The sequence below is a fragment of the Schistocerca piceifrons genome, chromosome X (assembly GCF_021461385.2).
Source record: "Schistocerca piceifrons isolate TAMUIC-IGC-003096 chromosome X, iqSchPice1.1, whole genome shotgun sequence".
In the NCBI taxonomy this organism is placed as follows: Eukaryota; Metazoa; Arthropoda; class Insecta; order Orthoptera; family Acrididae; genus Schistocerca; species Schistocerca piceifrons.
This window is the reverse complement of record NC_060149.1, coordinates 242,705,475-242,729,194: the sequence shown is the minus strand read 5'-3', so window position 1 is coordinate 242,729,194 and position 23,720 is coordinate 242,705,475.

Here is a 23,720-nt window from a genome sequence, read left to right as displayed (position 1 = left end):
TTGTAACTGTCTTTTATTTAAAGTCATCCAGTGTGTGTGTGGTGTGTTATGGTAGCCGCAGTAGCAATATGATTTACACTGTGAGACGTCTAGTTTTCTGCGAGAGGCTGTGGATCAGAATGTCTTAATGTCAGTTTAGAACCTGGCACAGACTCGAAGTCGTGGCAGAAAAGGAAATGTATGGCAGTGTACAAAGTGTACTACAGCACATTTTGCGCCTTTATTTAGTTAAGGGAACATGGATTGTGGTGTGTGCATCTATCAGGTGAAAGACACATTTGCCAGTTCTCTAGACATGAGAAACACCTGAGTTGACTTTGTAAATTATAGGGATGATTTGGAATCTGTTACATCACCGACATCAGTATTAATGAGTGGAAATATCATTTTCCTCTATTTCTTTCGAGTTCTCACCTAAAGGTCTTCACAGACGGGACAAGTTTCCACTTAGTCAGTGTTCTACAGCATGCCCCACCTAGCTAAATTTCTAGGTTTGTAGAGAAATAATTTCCAGTCTATATCTTGGGAATTATGTTGCGCTAGTGATCGGCAGGATGCTGCCTAGTGGTTGATATCGAGAAGTACCGCGAAAATGGTCTAATATTATGGTGAACCATGCGAAAATACGTGTCTTCTTGTAATCCCAGATTCTAGAGATGGGTTTAGAAAAGCAGGCAAGCAAGCAGGTCTGGACCAGAAACAGTAACGCGTTTGTGCCGTTGTGCCAAGGGGAAACGAGCCGGAATTTGTAGAACAGTCCTGAGAGTGACTTCGGTCCACTGAGGGCGCTCTGGTCACCCGTCAGTGGTGGATGACCACTGACCTTGCATGGAAATATATTTTGCTGCAATGAGTATATACGGTACTGTCTGTCTTCGCAGTATATGTATGAATGATGTAAAAGGGATGATTTTGTATGGCGCAGGACATGAAATGTATGTTTACTACATCGACATGGTGCGCGGTGATATATTACTGGGTTGGAGATCGGTTTCATGCTCTAATATTCAAGCTCCTGTCCTCAGTGGGAGAGCAGTGTAATTGAGTAAGAGTCTTTCCGTATTTGAAGATATGTAGGGGTACTTTGCAGGGTTTAATTTCTGGTGCAATATGGCGATCTGTGTAAAATAAATTTTTGCTGCTGAAAGTCTTGTCAGCAGAAAGAAAGAAAACGATATGTGACGTCAGTATGTGCAGCACAAAGAACGGATCAGTGGAACAAGTTGATATTTCCAGAACCTGACATGCAAAAACGCGTTAAATCCGTGACCGACAGACCAGCACCAAATTGTCCTGTGTGCTCAGACCCACATTCATCTCCAGGTGGGGTGGAATGCTGCAACCCCCGAAAATACTGCTCAGGACTTTCCACCAAATGCCCTTTCTCATTGGTTCTCGACAAATCGGACTACACCCTTCACTCCTGGTCTCATTCTGCCAGTGTCAGTTCGCTAATGTGGTTGCTCTTTAGTTGTGTGCATCAGTTTGTTGAAAATGAAGCGTTTGGCGACGTCGAGCACCATCAGCATTAGCGGAAAACGACGTGGAATCGTAGAAGAAGGAGAAGAAGAATGTGAACTGTCATGCAAGTAAATAATTTGTTTTTGTAAATACATGGTTATTGTATAGAAGTCGGGAAAAAATTAGTGTGTCAAAAAATTCTAATCGGTAAGTTTCTTTTCCTTGTTTTACAGCGCAACTTCAGGGTTTTATCCTGGATTGTGAGGGCAGAAGGAGTGAGGAGGAGACTGCACCACAGTGAACCTTCCCTGTCGAGGTCCAACTGTGGTGTCACCGCCAGACACCACACTTGCTAGGTGGTAGCCTTTAAATCGGCCGCGGTCCGTTAGTATACCACGGACCCGCGTGTCTCCACTATCAGTGACTGCAGACCGAGCGCCGCCACACGGCAGGTCTAGTCTAGAGAGACTCCCTAGCACTCGCCCCAGTTGTACAGCCGACTTTGCTAGCGATGGTTCACTGTCTACATACGCTCTCATTTGCAGAGACGACAGTTTAGCATAGCCTTCAGATACGTCATTTGTTACGACCTAGCAAGGCACCATATACAGTTACTATAATCTGAACAGATAATATTGTGAATCATGTACCGTCAAGAGCGACGTTCATTATTAATGGATTAAAGTTAAGTATCAAACTAATTACGTCCGCTTTCTGAATACCCATTCCTTGTCATGTTCCAGACCTCACATCAGTATAGTTCTTCCCTCCTCACGCCAGCCTGCGTGAGCTACGACGCGTGCATTTCGGCCTCCTCTCGTAACACGGTGTTGGCTCTTCTGCCAACACAACACCAACCACCTGTGGAAAGCCTACAACTAGAACTGTTACGTGAGTATTAAAAAAAATTCATGATAGTAGTAATATAATTTGTTTCTGTGTCATTGGTTTATTTCTTAATTCGTACTTGTTCATGTTAAAGCTAACTGGTGAAAATGCAGCTTGAGCTGGAGGCAATACTGGAGGCTTTAAAAATACACCAGCCACATGCTACGGAACAGCTTCCAGCAACGAATACAAAGCGCCAACATTTACGTAAGTATAGAAAAAAAAAGAAAGATCTGTGTAGTCCTAGCTACGTAATTTAAAAAAAATTATGATCCATCTTGTTGTAGCAACAGTTCTATTGGGGTTATACCTCTTAGACAGGCAGCTGGAGGCTATTCACCAACCTCAGCAGCTGTCCCGTGCACCCAGTGAGACAGTAGAGCAATCCTGTAAGTGGGAAAAAAGATTTCTAATTTTTGTTTGTTTGTCCGTGCCTGTAGTGTAGAAGGTTTTTCTTCTTCTCTAACACACACACACACACACACACACACACACACACACACACACACACATATATATATATATATATATATATATATATATATATATATATATATATATAATTACTCACTCTATTTATATAACAAATGCAGCAGCAGCAGCAAGCAATGTCTGGAACGCTGTGGTTTATTTTTTTCCGTTGTTTTCTTTTTTGTACAGCGGCAACATCTTGGCAGCCACAGCACACTGTGGTGTGGGTACGGTGGCTAAACCTACCTCATCAATGCGGCATCCGGTGAGGCTAGTCACCGCGCGAGAGACTGCAGCCGCAGCTGCGGCCGCCACAACCGCCCCAGCACCACGTCTGTGATTTGAGACAAAGTGCTACCGTCTCTCAGGCTAGGGGGTCAGGCCTACAGCAGCAGCAGCATCGGGAGCCGTCGTCACAGCAAGGCTGTTCCCACTGGCCGGACCCAGTAACGCCATCTCATCCTCCTGTTCAGCCTCGTCAGAATCATCGCTGGCATCGAAAGGTATGTGTGCCTCGGTACATACTCCTGTGCACCTCGCCGACTGCATCATCAACGAGATGGACCTCATCATCCTCTGATAGTAGTATTATTAGTAAATGAGATGATCCTGTGGTTAGCTGCAGTTCCGTCTCCTGTCTTTTTAGTGAAGGAATCAGCTCAATGACACCATACCACAGTTAGAATACTAGGTGATTGCAGACGCCTTTGAGGAGCGTATCTCATTCACAAGGATCGAAAATCCAAGAGGAGACTACCGCGACCCTGTCGCGTTTTTAAGGGCATGCCTTCCTGTCGTGGAAACGGAGCTCCCCTAAGTAGTCAATGATCGGTGGTATCCCACCATTAAACGCAGTGCGGTCCTCTGCATCGAACTATTGCACCCCTCCCCCCCCCCCCCCCGCCCCGCCAAAACCGCCATCACAAAGTTGATTCTCGTATTGAACAGACGGCTAGGTTTTCCGAGATGTAAGTGAGAAGGTCAGCTAAAGTACTCAGCCAAATACTATACCTGGGCATCCATACACATGTCTATGATTCGGAAAATGGAGGTTCCAGCTACACCAAGCGCTCTAAGGATATAGCTAATAAACAGGCATGCATTAATGTCGAAAAGAGAAACGATCAGGCTTCTTTTGCAGGGTCAGTCCTGTATTTCGAGAGAAATTACCATCGTAGGGATCATCCTGAACGTCCCGGTACATACCATGTAGGTGGCGACATTCGTGGGTGTTATAACTCTGATGGGATCGAGTTCCCTATCAAGATCCAGGTCATACTTAAATTTGAGGTGCAGAATTCTGGAATATCGGTTCATGTTTATGACCTGGAGAAGAAAAGCAAGTCAGATGAGTAGGACAAGAATATTGCCGTCGTCCCCTACGTTTCTCAAAATCTTCCAGTGAGCGTGGGATGCATGTAAACATGCTGCTCTCCTCTGAAGGTGATAATTATTGTTATGTTTTGATCAAGGCATTTCCCAGCTCTTCTCCTTCAAACAATCAACCAGTCACTGTGTAAAGCATACTTACTTAAGGTGCCTGAATTATTTTCCCTCAGACAAATCATTAGCAGCCCATCTGGTAGATTGCACTTCCAAGGACCCCATATGTACTGTTTTGCCTACTGAGGAGAACAAATTCTCGAAGTTTAAAAATGCTCACCACCAGGAGCGATGTCCGTTTGTAGTGCACGCCGATATTGAATGTCTCCTCTCTTCTGTGGCCTGCTGTGAAGGTGACCCTACAACCTCACATACCACTTTTACAGAAGGACACAAACCATATGCGACAGCATCCCAAACTGTATTGTCCTATGAGTCAAGTCTTAACCGCTACTAATCTTATGTTGGGGATAACCTGGCAGTTTGGCTGCTCGCTGAGCTCGAAAAAATTTCATGGGAGGTTGATCACCTTTAAGTGACAACGTTCCCAAAACCAAATCGAAGGAGAATGAAGATTTGTACAGTAACGCGATTGACTGCCAAACTTGTGGGCTGCCGTTAGATAGAAAAGCGGATCCTCCTCGTAGAGACCACTGTCATCTTACGAATAAGTTCTGTGGTGCAGCTCACAATACATGCAGTTTGAAGTACCAGCTACCAAGGCATATACCCGTTTTCTTCCTTAATTTAAGCAGGTATGGCGCTAACGTTCTAGTTGAACACTTCGCTGGTTTCGGTTGGGAGAAAAATCAGGTCAATGTCCTACCTGAGAGCATCGAGAAATGCATTTCATTCTCCAAACGGATGACGCCAAGGATTAAGCTCTGCTTCCTTGACACACTACGTTTTATGCAGGCGCCACTCCAGAAACTCGTCGAAATTCCACCTCGGGAGGACATGCATATTATTCGAGCTGCATTTCCCGACGAGGAAAAATTTAAACTTGTGTCTAGGAAGGGGCTTTCCCATACGAGTATTCGAAATTTGTGGTAAGTTCTATGGGACCAAACTGCTGAGGTCATCGGTCCCTAAGCTTACACACTATTTCTACGGTGTGTGGCGGAGGACAATCTAACTTAAACTAACTTACGCTAAGGACAACACACACACACATGCCCAATGGATGACTCAAACCTCTAATGGGAGCAGCCGCCTTACACCTCACGGCTACCCCGCGAGGCCCCATACGAGTATGTGGGTTGTATGCCAAAACTCAAAAGAACCAGGCCAGCCGACACGTTGCGGTCTCCAGCAACTCTACAGGCGATGCCATAATGAATGCAGAGTACGATCATGCCGTGAACGCCTGGCAGGAATTCATCTCCACTTTAAAAAGAGTGCGCACGGCTTTACATGGACACAGACGTGCCCTTGCTTGCGGACGCTTTCCAGAAATTCTGGCGTCGGTGTAGGACCACATATTTCCTGGATTCTGCCTTTTAGATAAGCTAAATCATTATGGTTTGAGGGGGCCAGTGCACAAATGGTTTAATTCATACTCAACTGGAATAATGCAGAAAGTTGAAATAAGTGGTTCATGTAATGTTAAAACAACAGCTGATTCCTCAGGTACAGGGTCCCACAGGGTTCGGTCTTAGGTCCTTTACTGTTCTTGATATACATTAATGACTTACCATTCCACATTGATGAAGATGCAAAGTTAGTTCTTTTTGCTGATGATACAAGTATAGTAATAACATCCAAAAACCAAGAACTAAGTGATGTAATTGTAAATGATGTTTTTCACAAAATTATTAAGTGGTTCTCAGCAAACGGACTTTCCTTAAATTTTGATAAAACACAGTATATACAGTTCTGTACAGTAAATGGCACAACTCCAGAAATAAATATAGACTTTGAACAGAAGTCTATAGCTAAGGTAGAATTTTCCAAATTTTTAGGTGTGTCCATTGATGAGAGGTTAAACTGGAAGCAACACATTGATGGTCTGCTGAAACGTCTGAGTTCAGCTACGTATGCTATTAGGGTTATTGCAAATTTTAGTGATAAGAATCTCAGTAAATTAGCTTACTATGCCTACTTTCATTCACTGCTTTCGTATGGCATCATATTCTGGGGTAATTCATCGTTGAGTAGAAAAGTATTCATTGCTCAAAAACGTGTAATCAGAATAATTTCTGGTGCCCACCCACGGTCATCCTGCAGACATCTATTTAAGGATCTAGGGATCCTCACAGCAACCTCACAGTATATATATTCACTTATGAAATTTGTTGTTAATAATCCAACCCAGTTCAAAAGTAATAGCAGTGTGCATAGCTGCCGGCCGCGGTGGCCGTGCGGTTCTAGGCGCTCCAGTCCGGAGCCGCACTGTTGCTATGGTCGCAGGTTCGAATCCTGCCTCGGGCATGGGTGTATGTGATGTCCTTAGGTTAGTTAGGTTTAAGTAGTTCGAAGTTCTAGGGGACTGATGACCACAGCAGTTGAGTCCCATAGTGCTCAGAGCCATTTGAACCATTTTGTGCATAGCTATAACACCAGGAGAAAGGATGATCTTCACTATGCAGGGTTAAATTTGACTTTGGCACAGAAAGGGGTAAATTATGCTGCCACAAAAGTCTTTGGTCACCTACCAAACAGCATCAAAAGCCTGACAGATAGCCAACCAACATTCAAAAATAAATTAAAAGAATTTCTAGATGACAACTCCTTCTACTCATTGGCTGAATTTTTAGATATAAATTAAGGGAGGGGAAAAAACCAACTTAAACATTAGTGTCATGCAATATTTTGTGTAATGTAATATCTTGTACAGACATCTTTTATTAACCTGACACGTTCCACATCATTACGAAGTGTCATATTCATGATCTATGGAACAAGTATTAATCTAATGTAATCTAATCTAATGTAATCAGCACCTGGGTTGTCTTGGAAACCAATGCTCAAGAAAACGAAGTGCAGCATCGAATTATCGACCCTTTTCTTTGAGCGACGGATCTCTGGGGGACTTTTTCAATGTGTCCATAGGCATGCAAAGGCAAATAACCCACGGATGGGTGACAGCTTCAACGCATCTGTAGATTCGAGTGGCATAATGTACTTGGATGTAGATAACTTATATGGGCACGCCACACAATAATCTCTGCCGATTGGTGAGTTTCGATGGGTGCCCGAAGACGAATGCAAGGAGGTAGGTTGAAAAATCATGGGGGGGGGGGGGGTATAGTGGCTGATTCTGATGTAGGGTATGTGGTGGAGGCAGAACTGAAATAACCTATTAGTTTGCATGATGCGCACGACGATTTGCTGCTGTGTCCAGAGCAACTAGCTCCACAGGGAGACTCCACCCAAAACTGACGACAATGCTGCGAAATTATCGGAGATACATTATTCATTATCATAATCTCCAGCAGTGGCATAGCTTGAGTATGGAGCTGGTTAGAATCACCTGGGATATTTCCTTCAAACAGTATCCCTGCTTGAAGGAGTATGATTTGAATACGAGACAGAGGGGTTCCGTGATGTGACTTTGAGAAAGACTTTTTTAAACTAAAGAATAATTCAGTTTTCGGCAAAACAATGGAGAATTTTAGGTAACGACGTGAAATTTTGATTAGAACCGGATGGGATGGGTGTTATGGAGTAAGAAGATGCAATGCCAGAACAAATTTTAAGTGGGTCACCATATTCTATAAGAACATTGTTGCTGTGGAGGTGGCAAAGACTGCAGTAGAATTTACAAAACCTCTTTATGTGGGGATATGTATAATAGACTTATCTAAACTCCACATATACCGCTTTCATTATGAGTTTGCGAAAATTCATTTCGCAGATCCTAAATTACTTTATATGGATACAGATAGCTTCATCCATTGGGTGAAGAACTGTGATCCATATGAGGTATGAAGTAATGAGGTACCATGGTAATGAATTCGAAACTCCGCTTACACGACCGACAATCATTTTGGTATTGTTCCATAGTACAAGAAGGTTACTGGCCTTAAGAAAGACGAGGCGAATTGATTGCCGATTGTGAAGTTTGTTGGTCTGTGATCAAATATGTATGCATATTGCAAATTGGAAGGTGCCATCTAGAGGCAGGCTAGAGGTGTGCGTTGTATGGCATCGAGAACCCTCTCTATCGAAGACTGTTTATGGTGCCTGTACAGCAGTACTGCACTGCAGCCAACGCGCATCGTACTGCAAACTAGTACTTGATCGAGAGGACACGAGGTGTACACAGTGCTGCAGTCTGAAATTGATCTGTCGCATCATTACGATAAAAGGGTCATTTGTGATGACGGGACTGAAACTCTGCCGTATTCACACTACCCACTTGCAGAGAGAGAAGGGTTGGTGGACTCTGAGTGAGAGGGAGAGAATGAGCGAGTTTGTAAGAAAGAGAGTATGACCCTTTTATCATAATGTAAGTAATTGTGTGTGTGTGTTTTGTAAATATTTGTTTATTTATGTGTACTATGTACACGTGTGAAAAAAAGATAAAAAACAATATATATATATATATATATATATATATATATATATATATATATATATATATATCACATTTGTGAAAAAGTTAAAAAATTAATAACGCAGAAACAATCGTATTTATTTAAAAAAAGCATAAACATAAAAATTTTTGTATATTTATTTATTCATACACAACATATGTGTACCACATAAATATATCTATAATTAAGCTCAGTGTGCGTCTTCTAAATAGAACAGTTTTTAAGTTTCTCACCTGCCACTAGCCATCCAAGTCAGATTAGTTTTTAAGTGCTTATATACATATCACAGTCCAATCTGTCAGAGTTTGTTGTAAAAGCTGTGCTACTGGGACCGAGGAATTTAGCTGTAACAGAAAAAAAAGAAGTATCTCCACATTAGTTTTTAGCGTAGATTTATCTAGCTGGAAAAGTTGTAAACATCCTCATCCAGTGCTACTGCAAAAAAATTGTAAGAAATATTCTCAACCAATGTTACTGTTGTAGTATGTAAGTTAAAAGTATTTCTGCATTGAAACAGCAGAGTCAAATTGTACCTCAAGGACTATATTGTACCTCAAGAACTGAACTGTAATCTCAAGACCTATGCTGTATCTCAAGATCTGAATTGTACTTGTGTGAACTGAATAAACGAAATAATTCGCTACCATGCGTCTTTTTTGTTGTTATTTACAAAACAAAAAGAATCTTATCCCCTATTGCTTTGTGGTATGCTGTTGCACGTCTCAGTTCAATCAACACATTACTCCATTCACCAATGCTAAAATCAACCGGTGGGAAGTAATTTGCACGGAATACAGATGATCATTCTCTTAAAGTCAAAGTGGACAACATTGCATCTTAAGTTCATCTGATGAATGGATGTTTAAAGTTTTTTCTTATATATTCTACTTTTTATCTTTTTGTTCTTCTTCTTCTTCATTGTAAACGTCAAGAGAAACGTAATGCATAGATGCGTGCAGTAATGTGTATTAAAGCCCTGACAGCGCCAAAAACTGTAGAACACACGTCTTCTGTGAGTGGAGTATCATCGTAATTCTTCTGGCTGTTGCAGGTCACCAAATAAGTCGAAATGAAAGACGATATTTGCATTTTTGATAAGGTATGACATCCAATGGGTGCCGGAACGTCCAGCAACATCTAAATTCACAATACAACATTCACCAGTTTTCCACAGAGTCTTCGGTAATGTATCCCACATAAACACACCATGGAATGTTGGAATGTCGAATTTTTTTCCAAGAAACATAAGTAGATAAGTATTTGTGAGAGCCCAATCTGATAGGACTACTAATGGGCTGTTTTTTTATTTATGAATAGACCAAGCCCTCTCCTATAACGTTTCAAGTATAGTCCTTTTCCGATGGCTGCTGCTTCCGTCATCCGGTTATGTTGTCTTGCTTCTTCTAACTGCACTTGAAAATTTTGCGTGTTCTGGACTCTTTGAGCATTAGTTGCTGCGCCACCAACGAGGGACTCTACCACCAAGAGAGTGGAGAGGGCTAAGATGTGGAATAGAAGAAAACCAATACCCATCTGGGATATTGGTAGAATTTGAGGTGCTTTAACCGATCCTCCTCTTCTTTCTGCACCCTTCTGCTTTAGAGCGTTTTCAGCTGCATACATCAGTGTCAGGATACAGTTCTACTAACGCCTTTGCTTCCCACTCTTCTTCTCCTTCTTCTTGTTCTTCTTTAAAGCACAATGTGCTCTGCAGACAAGCTCACTACTCATAAACTGTTCATATAATGCAGTACACAGCATACAGACCTGCAAACTACTCATAAATTAGTGAAATCATGAATAGCAAAGCCTACAGACCCGCTCGCAAAATAATGCACAGAAACGCAAACTACTCGTAAATTGTCAAAAAAAAAAAAAAAAGAAAAAAATGCATGTGAAAGGCTCTGCCAACACGCTCACAACGCTTAAACAGCCGAAAATAATGGAGTGCACAAACACTCAATGCACGTAAAAAACGCTTTCGAACTATCATCAACTGCAATGTATTAGAGGCTACAACACGCGCATACACTGACGCCGCTGCAAGCCACCACAGGACTGACGAATGCAGGGGCTCGAGGTATTGCACTCAGCAATACAGCCAGTAGGTGAAAGTCGCGTCTATTTTCAGGTATACATTATTCTTCAAGTGTTATACTGTCTGTGTAAATAAGAGCCAAGTCACCCTCTGGACGCGCATGTGTTTACCATTGCTGGAGTGATGCCTCTCTACCTGTGGCCGGCGAAGACCTAATGGCCAAGCGCCTCACCATCGCAGACTCAGCTAAAGGATTCTCAATACTATACTGACGTGACAGGTCACGCTATAGAAATCTGTTGCAATGCTTCCCAGAATAGCACAGGGTGCGTTGTTCATAGCGATCCTAACGAGACATGTGAGATGTCTCTGGCCGTGCACGTGTTTACTGTGACTGAAGTCTACCTGCAAGTCCAGCGTCAAGTGAGAGATGTCTGCAAATCACCCGCGCAGGCGCAGCTAAAGGGTTCTCAATGCTATACTGATGTCACATGTCTATGTAAATAAAAGCCAAGTCTACATCTCGGAAATAGTGAAGTGCTGCAGAAATAATTAACAGTCACTTTTGTAGGAGCTTTCGACATGTCTCAGTTTGTCTGTGTGGAAATTCTTGCTGTTTACGAAAATAGCCCAGAATAACACCGATTGCATTCTTCCTGATGGTCCTAACGAGGCACCACGTCCGTCACGTGTTACCCTTCCTAGAAACCACGACATCCTCCTTTCAACATACGTCTCAGAAACGGTAAACGTTCTCAATACTATGTAGAAGCCCCTACGTCCCAACACAAAAGATGTCTTGCAAATGAATGGAGCATTCTGATCGGCTCCTACCCTCCTGTAACATGGCATAATTATTATGGAGAACCACTCACAGAAAGTGTCTTCCTCATTTTTCCTATATAACATCTTTCTCTTTTGTCAGAACTGGAGGAAACGAGGACATATCCTCCTCTGTCATAATGAATTTCAGAAGCTTCTCCTCCTTTCGCTTCCATGACATTCCCCTTATCAGCGTCATTAATTGCTCTGTCTTCCTTAACTGTAACTATCAGATCCTCACATTGTTCACTTTTTCTCAGTAAAGCGTTGAGTCCATCCCCAACTCCATATTAGTTTGTTGAATTTTCGCTCTGACACAGGTATTCCGCAAGTGTTCAGTACGCGAATTTACCCAAGACTGTTGCAGATCTGTATTGGACATTCTACATGTTTCAGGCAGTTTGGTCAGAAATTTCTGTGAATTCAAACGGACTATGCCACAAGCTTTAAAACTCAATTTCATGCTGGAGTGAAAGTTATGGCTTCAAATACCATTTTCAGCAACTTAGGAAAATTGGTTTTTGGAAGTGGTCTCCTGTTTTAATCTTCCACACAGGAGTAACTTCCTGCCATGCTCTCTATAAATGACGAAAGTGTCACACATCTAGTGGCTGACATGTGTGAGTAGAGTCTGACGGAAGTAAGACAAAATGATTGTTGTTTGCTTCACAAGCTTGGTTAACGTTAAGTGACATGAGAGATTGTTGACAGTGAGCACTTTGGGCCTCTCTATCCTTCTCCAACATGGCATAATTACTGTGAAGTACCACTCACAGAAAGTGTCTACATAAAGCCATAAACTGGAATTTTTGTTGTACACAGAAACACTAATTTCACAAACTGTCCCTCTTGAACAAATGCGCTTAGCCTTATGTACTACATAGTGGGGAAGAACATGTCCATCTGATGTTGCAGCAGCCATGAAACTAGTGTCGGTTTTGCTCGAATCTAAAAACCTCTAAGGATGTTTCACACCCCTCTCCACAGCAACTTTCGCGGGTCCATGGTAATCTACAAAATTTGTCTCATCGTAATTTATAATGTGGGACAGTGGAACCGCATGTAAAGAGCTCTCCAGGTTTCTGATGTAGGATACAATATATTCCTTTTATCTCGCAGCTCTTACTCCCCAATTAATGTTTTCTGAACATTTCACACCCAGTTCACGGTTCTATAACATGAATAAATTGAATCAGTCCACACCTGGCATTTGTCAGCAAATCGTTATTCTGTTACTCCCCTCCTGTTTATGAAAATACTGTGCTGCAGCTCTGATGTCTGTGCATCCAAGTGAAAACGCCCAATGTGCATTGCTATTTCATCACTTTGTCATCTTCTTTCACCGATCTTGAAGAGCTCTATATAGCACAGCGTAAATTTGAGAACCTTTCCGCAATCATTTGACTGTTCTTCATTTTTTTCGATGCTTCGCGTAAATAAACTTCAGTACAATTCCTTTTCCGCTCTGATCCAACCTTCTTTGCATACTTTTAGAGCATGATCCTCAGAATTACAAGAGTCATGTTTGGCACAAAAAGGAAAGATAACCTACGCCAAAAAAGCTTCACATGCGTTACGGATACCGAGCTGCTTTGCTACTATTCGTATAAAGAACAAATGTAGCTACTCACCTTTAGGTGCTGCAACGGTTTGTTTTCATGGAAAACACAGACCTAAAAAGGCACCTTCTGATAATAATTACTTATGGTTACCACGATTTTCGTTTCTCGTGTTCTTATGACACGAATAACGAATACGTTAAATGTATTCGCAGTTGCAAATATGGATAATCATCAGCCGTATAATGGAGTGACTAGAATGAAAATTTGTGCTGGACTGGGACACGAACACTGATTTCCCGCTTATCACAGGCGATCACTGACAATTTGGCTCATTCGAACACGACTCACAGCCAGACCCAAACATCCATAAGTCGTTAACCATGTGTCTGCTACCGGCCAAACCCGAGTTTAGGATGAACTAATTTCGTCTAGCTCAGACTTATTCATCCTGTTACCGACAGGATAAAACAGCTTAGCCTAGGTCGAATAGGTTTATCCTAGTTAGAATTAACATGCTTTAGGATAAGCTGGTACGTCCTAGTCCGAACTAATTTTGCCTAGTCGGAACGCATGTCGCTGCCTGTACGAACGGGGAATCCACGAATCATCTCTGGCTCGCCCCTCGCGCCTCTCAATCGCTCTTCGCTCGCTCTGTTCTTTGTTTTGAACGGTATTTTGCATCGATTAGTGTGCGTGTTCAGTTGCTGGTTGCGTTTAAAAGATTTTATTATAATGCTAGTATAATTAATGTGAGACGTTTAATCATGGATGAGCCTACGTGTAGTAGACAAGCCAATTAAAAGCTGTGGAGAGAAAAGTTTCTGGAGGAAATTTTGCAGAGTGAAAACAAAAGTCTTCTTAGTATAATGTGTTATCAGTAGACGAATATGCGGATTTGGTTAAACAAGTAGAAGACGTGGAAAAGATAGAAAAAAGAAGACAGAAACGATTTGCTGTTTTGAAAATTGGTGATGTGAAAAAACTCATTGCACGGTGTAAAGCTATCCAGCTGATGACCTTTATAATGTGATTGACGCAGTTCGCCGGCCGGAGTGGCCGAGCGGTTCTAGGCGCCACAGTCTGGAACCGCGCGACCGCTACGGCCGCAGGCTTGAATCCTGCCTCGGGCATGGATGTGTCTCATGTCCTTAGGTTAGTTAGGTTTAATTAGTTCTAAGTTCTAGGGGACTCATGACCTCAGCAGTCAAGTCCCATAGTGCTCAGAGGCATTTGAACCATTTGGACGCAGTTCATGTAGCTGTGGGTCATGGTGGTTGCGATAGGATGTTAGCCGAGACATAAAAAAAGGCCAATATCACAAAGGAAATGATATGCCTCTATTTATCAATGTGTGAGGTTTGTCAACAAAAGAAGACAAAAAAGTAAAGAGGGCTAGTTTCAAAGACAATTCTTCATTCGGAATTGAACAGCAGATGCCAAGTCGGTTTAATTGATTTCCAAACACAACCAGACGGGAATTTAAAATTCATTCTAGTTTACCAAGACCATCTCACATCGAAGAGGGCTAAAGAAGTGGCTTATCACTTGAATGACATATTCCTAACTGTAGGGGCGCCGTGCTTTCTTCAATCTGATTATAACAGAGAATTTGTCAATAATGTTATAAGTGAACTCGCAAAGCTTTGGTCAGAACTGAAAATTGTGCATGGAAAACCAAGGCACAGCCGAAGTCAGGGTTCTGTTGAACGTGCCAACCAAGACATTGAAAATATGATAAGTTCTTGGTTAAAGGACAACAATTCGACGAAGTGGTCGGAAGGATTAAGGTATGTCCAATTCATGAAAAATCGAGATTATTCTCTGGCATAAAACAATCGAACCTAGAGTAGGACTTTCCACTTCCTTGTTGCCTCAAGAAATCATAAATAATATTCAGGGTGAAGATGACCTAAAGAAGGCAATCGAAGATGGCAGCAATACTGAATAGTACGAAGACAGTGATGATGGTAAAATTGTGAAAACTGACACGAACTACTTTCAAAATGCTAGAAAAATTGCGAGAGAATTTTTTTTTAAAAAAAGCTAAAAGGATGAAAGCTTTCTCTGACAAATCCCTTCCACCAGCTGGGAGACAAAGTAACCATACCTATTTCAGACGTAGATAGAGGCAGAGGGGATCAGATAGTGGTACAATAAGTACCCTCCGCCACACACCGTAAGGTGGCTCGCGGAGTATAGATGTAGATGTAGATGTAGAAACGTAATTGGAGTAATGCTTCAAAAGACTGATGAGGGCCTCTACAAAGTGGGCACCAAACATGGCGTACTTCAAAAACATTATTGCAGGTATAATTTTATTAAAATTTTCCATAATTTTTTGTAATAAAATATTAACAAATATTTGTTTTAAGTTCGTCTTTATATTTTTAGAACTGATTTCGACGTCTGGATTCATAAGTTTGTAGATGTGGGAGATATTAACCAGGATATTGAAATATCTTTAAGGGCTGTAGCCATAAAGCATTCTGTTGGATCAGGGGAAGGCTTCGTGAAATGCAGTTGCATCAAAAACTGTATAACAAACAAATGCAGTTGTAAGAAAAACAAAGTACACTGCAATTCTAAGTGCGACCAAAGCAAACCTTGCAAAAATAAGTAAATAAGCAAATTGCAGATAAGGTGACTTCTGTGGATGGAGATATGTAAGTTGATCTAGTGATACACGTGAGGTTACTGATTAGTTAATAAATAACTTTAATGAATCATATTGACTATTTTATTTCTATTCCTTTATTCAGTTTACTTTGAAAAGCTCATAGAAGATATAAACTAGGTGAAATTAGTTCAGACTAGGACGTACCAGTTTATCCTAAAGCATGTAAATTCTAACTAGGATAAACAGATTCGACCTAGGCTAAACTGTTTTATCCTATTGGTAACAGGATGAACGATTTTGACCTAGGCGAAACTAGTTCTTCCTAAAATGGTGTTTGGCCGGTAACATCTACAACCCGTGCTCGTACATCCATTATGTAGGCTATATTCCCGTGCAGGGGAGACATTTTACTTGAAAGTTGCTTGCACAGCGTCGGCTGATAAATACGATATTTCAGTGCCTGTGTCATTCCTAATTACGATGCAATGTTCCTTCGGACATGCATGCATGTATTGGCGCTCAGATAGCAGTCACGTAGCGTACTTAATGTGTCCTCTATTCGGTTAACCCTATTTGATCCGCTGTACGCGTTTTACGGTTTTTGATTAAACCATAAGAAAAGTTCCAAGATTTCTTTAGAAGATTTTGCGAAAACAGTCTGCCTCTACTGCCCCTGAAACCTTCCGTGGACTGCACTTAGTATAGATGAACACTTTTCAGCTTATGTATGTCTATAGATCGTCCGTAGATCTTGAACAATAAACTTGCCCTTCTGCATTCAGTATCCGCTTCTTTCAGCGCACGACGAAATTCGCGATGTAACTACAAGAAAATCTGTTGCCATCTGTCATTTTTCCTACTAATTTTACCACTTAAGATAGGTCCGTAAGTTTTCATCTGTCCCAACTGCTTTATAGTAATTAAAGTTTATCATAAAACTGAGACACAAGTACAGTACATTGTTATGTCGGTCCAAAGTAGTGTTCTGCTACTGGGATAACAGCAGCTGGACTTCTGCGGCCTCTTCAGGCAGAATTGAGAACTACGTCGTCTCAGTTCTCCCAGTTCCCACAAGATGGCACTGATAGCAGCATTGGTACCTCACTCGAGGAGTGCTACAAAAGTAGGTAGGCAGATTTGCGAACTACGTCGTCTTAGTTTTCCGTCGCCACAAGATGGCACAGGCAGCAGTATTTGAAATTCACTAGAGCAGTGCCGCAAATGAATGGCAATTTCCAACGCAAACGACAATGTGAACCAAGAAAATAACAGAGGAGGGTTTTTATATTGAAGTTCTTCGTTATAATACATATTCGAATAACTAGTATAATCAGTTGTGGAGTGAAACGGGGTCAATCTTCCTTATGTGGAACGTGGAGTAACGCACGTATGTCAACGTACGTAACTGAAAAATCCCGAGATTCGCCAGATTGGGAACGATTTATAAAACTCGAACTTCTAATCTTGAAAATGGATTTTTGTCTGTGGACAGTGAAATACAAGTGCGATCTATGCGCTCCAGCAATGGCTTACTGCATTTGCATACGTTCAATTTGTGATCTTTAGTTCACTCTGCATTTTAAGCTGTAGCTCATTGACGATTTACCAGAGCGTTCAACAGGCCTATAGTAAGTTCAGTTAATAACTGGACACGACTTTAATTGGGGTATAAAAATTATAGCATAGAGACGCCATAATGTACTTTAATATAACGTGCCGGTGGCAGATACAGACTAATCTGGAAGATTCGAGTTTAGATATTTTTCGTATCACATCCACTATTACAACACCCAAGAAAGAATCACGTTCTTCAGAAAAACTCCGCGATGAGACAGTCGCCAAATTTCCTGTAACTTCCAGTGAAAATTCATCCCTCAAACCAAATCCAAGTCTCCACGAAATTTGTCCGTCACTAAAGACTTGTGCGTTAACGGGACGTTGAATACCTTAACAGATGACTGTGTGGTGTGCAGTGTCCAGTGACGGAATAATTGGTGCGATATTCCTTGATGGCACAGTGGCTACCGAACGGTGCTTGAAGGTTTTGGAAAATAATTTCATCCCCATTACCCAAAGTGACCGTGATTTCGACAAAATGTGGTTCATGCAAGACGGAGCTCGACCTCATCGAAGCAGGAGAGAGTTTGATGTCTAAGAGGAGATTGGCCGCCATACTCTCCGGACCTGAACACATGCGACTCCTTTTTGTGAGGCTATATTAAAGACAAGGTTTACAACAATAATCCCAAAACCACTGCTGTGCTGAAAACAGCCATTCAAGAAGTAATCGATAGCATCGATATTCCGTCACATCAGCGGGTCATGCAGAATTTCGCTGTTCGTCTGCGCCACATCATCGCCAACGATGGCAGGCACATAAAACATGTCATAACCTAAATCCGAAAACCTGTACTGACGTTTACATGTTGAATAAAAAGTGCGCACGCCATAGTTTGTAACTAATTTACGTTTTTTTCATGTATTTCAATAACTATAATCCTGTATCTCTTCGTATTGTGGAATTTATAATATCAAACGTGTATCAGTAGCGTACAGTTTAGGTCGTGTTCGAACATTTGAGTTTCAAGAGTCGAACGTACAAATGCAAATCTACCATTGCAGTCTTTCAGTTACCAAAGGGAAGTTTGTATCAGAATGGCTTCTGTCCACAGATCAGCACCGATTTAGCAAGCACCTCTCGTGCGAAACTCAGCTTGCTGTTTTCTCGCACCATATCCTGCGATGGATGGAAGACAACAGATAGACTTCATATTCCTAAATTTAGGAAAAGCGTTTGGCTCAGTTCCACTCTGCAGGCTGTTAACCAAGGTCTGAGCGTACGGAACAGGCTTTTAGATAGGTGACTGGTTCGAAGACTTTTTAAGTAACAGAAGCCAGTAAGTTATCCGGAACGGCGTGTATTCATCAGAGACAAGGATATCATCTATATACAGTACATAAATAATGTGACGGACAGGGCGAGCAGCAATTTGCTGTGTTTGCTTATGCAGCCGTGATGTACGGGAGGTTGTCGTCATTGACTGACTGTGGGAGGATACTAAATGACTTCGACAAAATTTCTAGTTGCCATGATGAATGACAACTAGCTGTAAATGTAGAAAAATGTAAAGTAATACAGATGAGTAGGAAAAACAATCCCGTAGTGTTCGAATATAGCATTAGTAGTTTGCTAACTGACACAGTTACGTCGATTGAATATCTAGACGTAACGCTGCAAAGCGATGTGGAATGAAAGGAACGTATAAGTATGGAAGGCGAGTGGCTGATTTCGGTTTATTGGGAGAGTTTGGGAAGTTGTGGTTCATCTGCAAGGGAGACCGCGTATAGAACGCTGGTATGACCCATTTTCGATTTAAGTGTCCTTTAATTTACGTCTATGGTCACAAACTCTTTGTTAACAGATTACCGGTTTCGGTCTATAATGACCATCATCAGATCTGCAGCAAAAATGAAAAAAAAGACCATAAATACACTCACAGATTGTCTACAGTTTAAAAACAATAAATATACCATAATTAAAAGTACTACTGACAAATATATGCAATTTGTGCGCTTTAAGTATGAAGAGGCAGACCTGTTTATAAAAACAAAGTCCTAATGTACTGCAGCCATAGTGGCATCGTCAAATGTTAAATGCAAAGTCAGCACCAGCATCGTCAAATACATATAAATAACATCACATGCACGAGTCATGTTGTCAGTAGCACTACTGTTTAAAACAAGCTGCCGTACAGTAGCCACAAGATGTTTGTGTTGTAAGTTCACCAGATGTCGCTAACGTCGGCATACACTAGTTTTCAATAATTAATTGAACAGCGTTAAATAAAGAGGGATACAATAGTTGAAGTCTCTAATGAGCTTATAACGTATAAAAGACACTACAGTAATAAAAAGCGATGAAATAGAACACGACAAAAGTCAGATTGTTAAAAAAGAGGAAGAGTTAAGAGACATATGCACTACTGCTAATATTCTAGATAATGACTTAAGTAATCAACATGTCTGATAATATTAAAAACCATGAAACAAAACGCTAAAGAAGCCGCAATGAAAGACATAGTGCTGCACAAAATCAGCGCCCTCTGTCATCGCTAAAGCCAGAATTTTTTGATTACTTCTCGGGTGTTTGAAATCCCCAGCACGTTGGATTAAAGGAAGACATCGAAGCTGCTAGATTTGTTACCGGTAGGTTCGATCAATACGCGTGTGTTACGGAGGTACTCAATTGGAAATTCCTGAAGGAAGACGACGTTCTTTTCGCGAAACACTATTGAGTAAATTTAGAGAATTTCAGAATGATTCCACTGCCACCGACGTACAGCTCTCGTAAGGACTGAGAAGACAAGGTAAGAGAAATGAGGGCTCGTACGTAAGAATATATACAGTCGTTTTCCCTCGCTCTATTTGCGAGTAGCACAGGAACTCTAAAGACAAGCAGTCGTAAAAGGTACCCTTGAGGAAAATGTATGCTGATATACATTGTCTGAAAAAAAAAAGTGAAGCACCCAGAAGGGAGGAGAAAATGAAATTAAATTTCAGGTGTTGAGAAGATATATTACACTACTGGCCACTAAAATTGCTACACCCCGAAGATGACGTGCTACAGACGCGAAATTTAACCGACAGGAAGAAGATGCTGTGATATGCAAATGATTAGCTTTCCAGAGCATTCACACAAGGTTGTCTCCGGTGGCGACACCTACAACGTGCTGACATGAGGAGAGTTTACAACTGACTTCTCATACACAAACAGCAGTTGACCGGCGTTGCCTTTGATAAAGGTCGGATTGTAGCCTATCGTGATTGCGGTTTATCGTATCGCGACATTGCCGGTGCGTTGGTCGAGATCCAATGACTGTTAGCAGAATATGGAATCGGTGGGTTGAAGAGGGTAATACGGAACGCCGTGCTGGATCTCAACGGCCTCGTATCACTAGCCGTGGAGATGACGGGCATCTTATCCGCGTGACTGTAACGGATCGTGCAGCCACGTCTCGAACCATGAGTCAACAGCTGGGGACGTTTGCAAGACAACAACCATCTGCACGAACAGTTCGACGACGTTTGCAGCAACATGGACTATCAACTCGGAGACCATGGCTGCGGTTACCCCTGACGCTGCATCACAGACAGGAGCGCCTGCGACGGTGTACTCAACGACGAACCTGGGTGCACGAATGGCAAAACGTCATTTTTTCGAATGAATCCAGGTTCTGTTTGCAGCATCATGATGGTCGCATCCGTGTTTGACATCGCGGTGAACGCACATTGGAAGCGCGTATTCGTCATCGCCATACTGGCGTATCACCCGGCGTGACGGTATGAGGTGCCATTGGTTACACGTCTCGGTCACCTCTTGTTCGCACTGACGGCACTTTGAACAGTGGACGTTACGTTTCAGATGCGTTACGACCCGTGGCTCTACCCTTCATTCGATCCCTGCGGCCGGCCGGTGTGGCCGAGCGGTTCTAGGCGCATCAGTCTGGAACTGCGCGACCGCTACGGTCGCAGGTTCGAATCCTGCCTCGGGCATGGATGTGTGCGACGTCCTTAGGTTAGTTAGGTTTAAGTAGTTCTAAGCTCTAGGGGACTGATGACCTCAGATGTTAAGTCCCATAGTGCTCAGAGCCATTTGAACCATTTGAACCGATCCCTGCGAAACCATATATTTCAGCAGGATAATACACGACCACATGTTGCAGCTCCTGTACAGGCCTTTCTGGATACAGAAAATGTTCAACTGCTGCCCTGGCCAGCACATTCTCCAGATCTCTCACCAATTGAAAAGGTCTGGTGAATGGTGGCCGAGCAACTGGCTCGTCACAATACGCCAGTCACCACTCTTGATGAACTGTGGTATCGTGTTGAAGCTGCATGGGCAGCTGTACGTGCACACGCCATCCAAGCTCTGTTTGACTCAATGTCCAGGCGTGTCAAGGTCGTTATTACGGCCAGAGGTGGTTGTTCTGGGTACTGATTTCTCAGGATCTATGCACCCAAATTGCGTGAAAATGTAATCAGATGTCCGTTCTAGTATAATATACTTGTCCAATGAATACCCATTTATCATATGCATTTATTATTGGTGTAGCAATTTTAATCGCCAGTAGTGTATTTCACTGGTTATAAAATGAGAGTGAAATTTTCAAAGAACATGGCAGTATGACGTTGTACCTCCTCCGGCCTGGACGCATGCACTGATTCATTTGGGAAGGGGTTGCCATACAGCCGTTGTATACTCTCCTGAGACATCTTGTCCACAACTGTTATAAATGATCCTTCATATCTTCGATACTGGCACTGGCACGGAGTTGCTGTCCGTGATGTTCCATTAGTAACAGATCTGGTGATCTTGCTGGCCACGGGAGTGGGTCAACATCACGCAGACGGTCCATAGAAACACATGCTATGGTGGAGGAGCATTGTCCTCATGAAAAATGTCTCCACGATACTGTGGCATGAGAGGTAATACAGGACTCAGTGAGTCCGTGCCGTATCTTTGTGCCTTCGTAGCTCCGTCAGTCACTACCAGTCGTGACCTGAAGTCATACTCGATAGCACTCCACACCATGACGCCAGCAATAACAATGGTTGTATAACACTCCCCTGGGATAAGCCCAAAGTTACTTTTACTTCTGACGACTTCTCCCCATTCAAAAGACATGTTGTGTTGTGTTTGTCAGAAAAACTTCAGTCCAATCACACAGTTAGTTCCTTCAGAACTCTCATAAGTCACAAATGGTAATAAACGCTGACTGTAAACGTTTCTTTTCAGATACATTAGATACATAGCTCCGAGGCCCTTCTTTAGTTTACCAGAAACACTCCCGGCAATTTTTTTATTTCAGTTGCTGTGCATCTAATTGTTTTCAATTTCCTAGGATACTAAAACATACCAGTCTCATATAACGTGTGACAACATCGTTAATTTACGCTATTTTCTTTTCTATTTGTTCGTATTGTATTATTTTGCTCTTATTGTAACTGATTTTCATGCATACTTCCAAAATAATTAGGTGTTCTGTTCGTTGTAGAAATTTATATGACTAGAGGCAAACAGCAGGCTACAGTGTCGTCAGCAAAACCTAGTAGCTACAGATATTTGTTTTACGAGGTGCATTCAAGTTCTAAGGCCTCGGATTTTTTTTTCTCCAGACTGGAAAGAGATAGAAACATGCGCATTGTTTTAAAATGAGGCCGCGTTCATTGTCAATACGTCCCAGAGATGGCAGCCCTGTACGGCAGATGGAATTTTACCGCCAGCGGCGAGAATGAGGACTGTTTTAAACACTTAAAATGGCGACGTTTCCCTTACTTGAACAGCGTGCAATCATTCGTTTTCTGAATTTGCGTGGTGTGAAACCAATTGAAATTCATCGACAGTTGAAGGAGACATGTGGTTATGGAGTTATGGATGTGTCGAAAGTGCGTTCATGGGTGCGATAGTTTAATGAAGGCAGAACAACAAACTGAGACAACCTCGGGCTCACACAAGCCGGTCTGACGACATGATCGAGAAAGTGGAGAGAATTGTTTTGGGGGATCTCCGAATGACTGTTGAACAGATCGCCTCCAGAGTTGGCATTTTTGTGGGTTCTGTGCACACAATCCTGCATGACGACCTGAAAATGCGAAAAGTGTCATCCGGGTGGGTGCCACGAATGCTGACGGATGACCACATGGTTGCCCGTGTGGCATGTTGCCAAGCAATGTTGATGCGCAACGACAGCATGAATGGGACTTTCTTTTCGTCGGTTGTGACAATGGATGAGACGTGGATGCCATTTTTCAATCCAGAAACAAAGCGCCAGTCAGCTCAATGGAAGCACACAGATTCACCGCCACCAAAAAAAATTCGGGTAACCGCCAGTGCTTAAAAAATGATGGTGTCCATGTTCTGGGACAGCGAGGGCGTAATC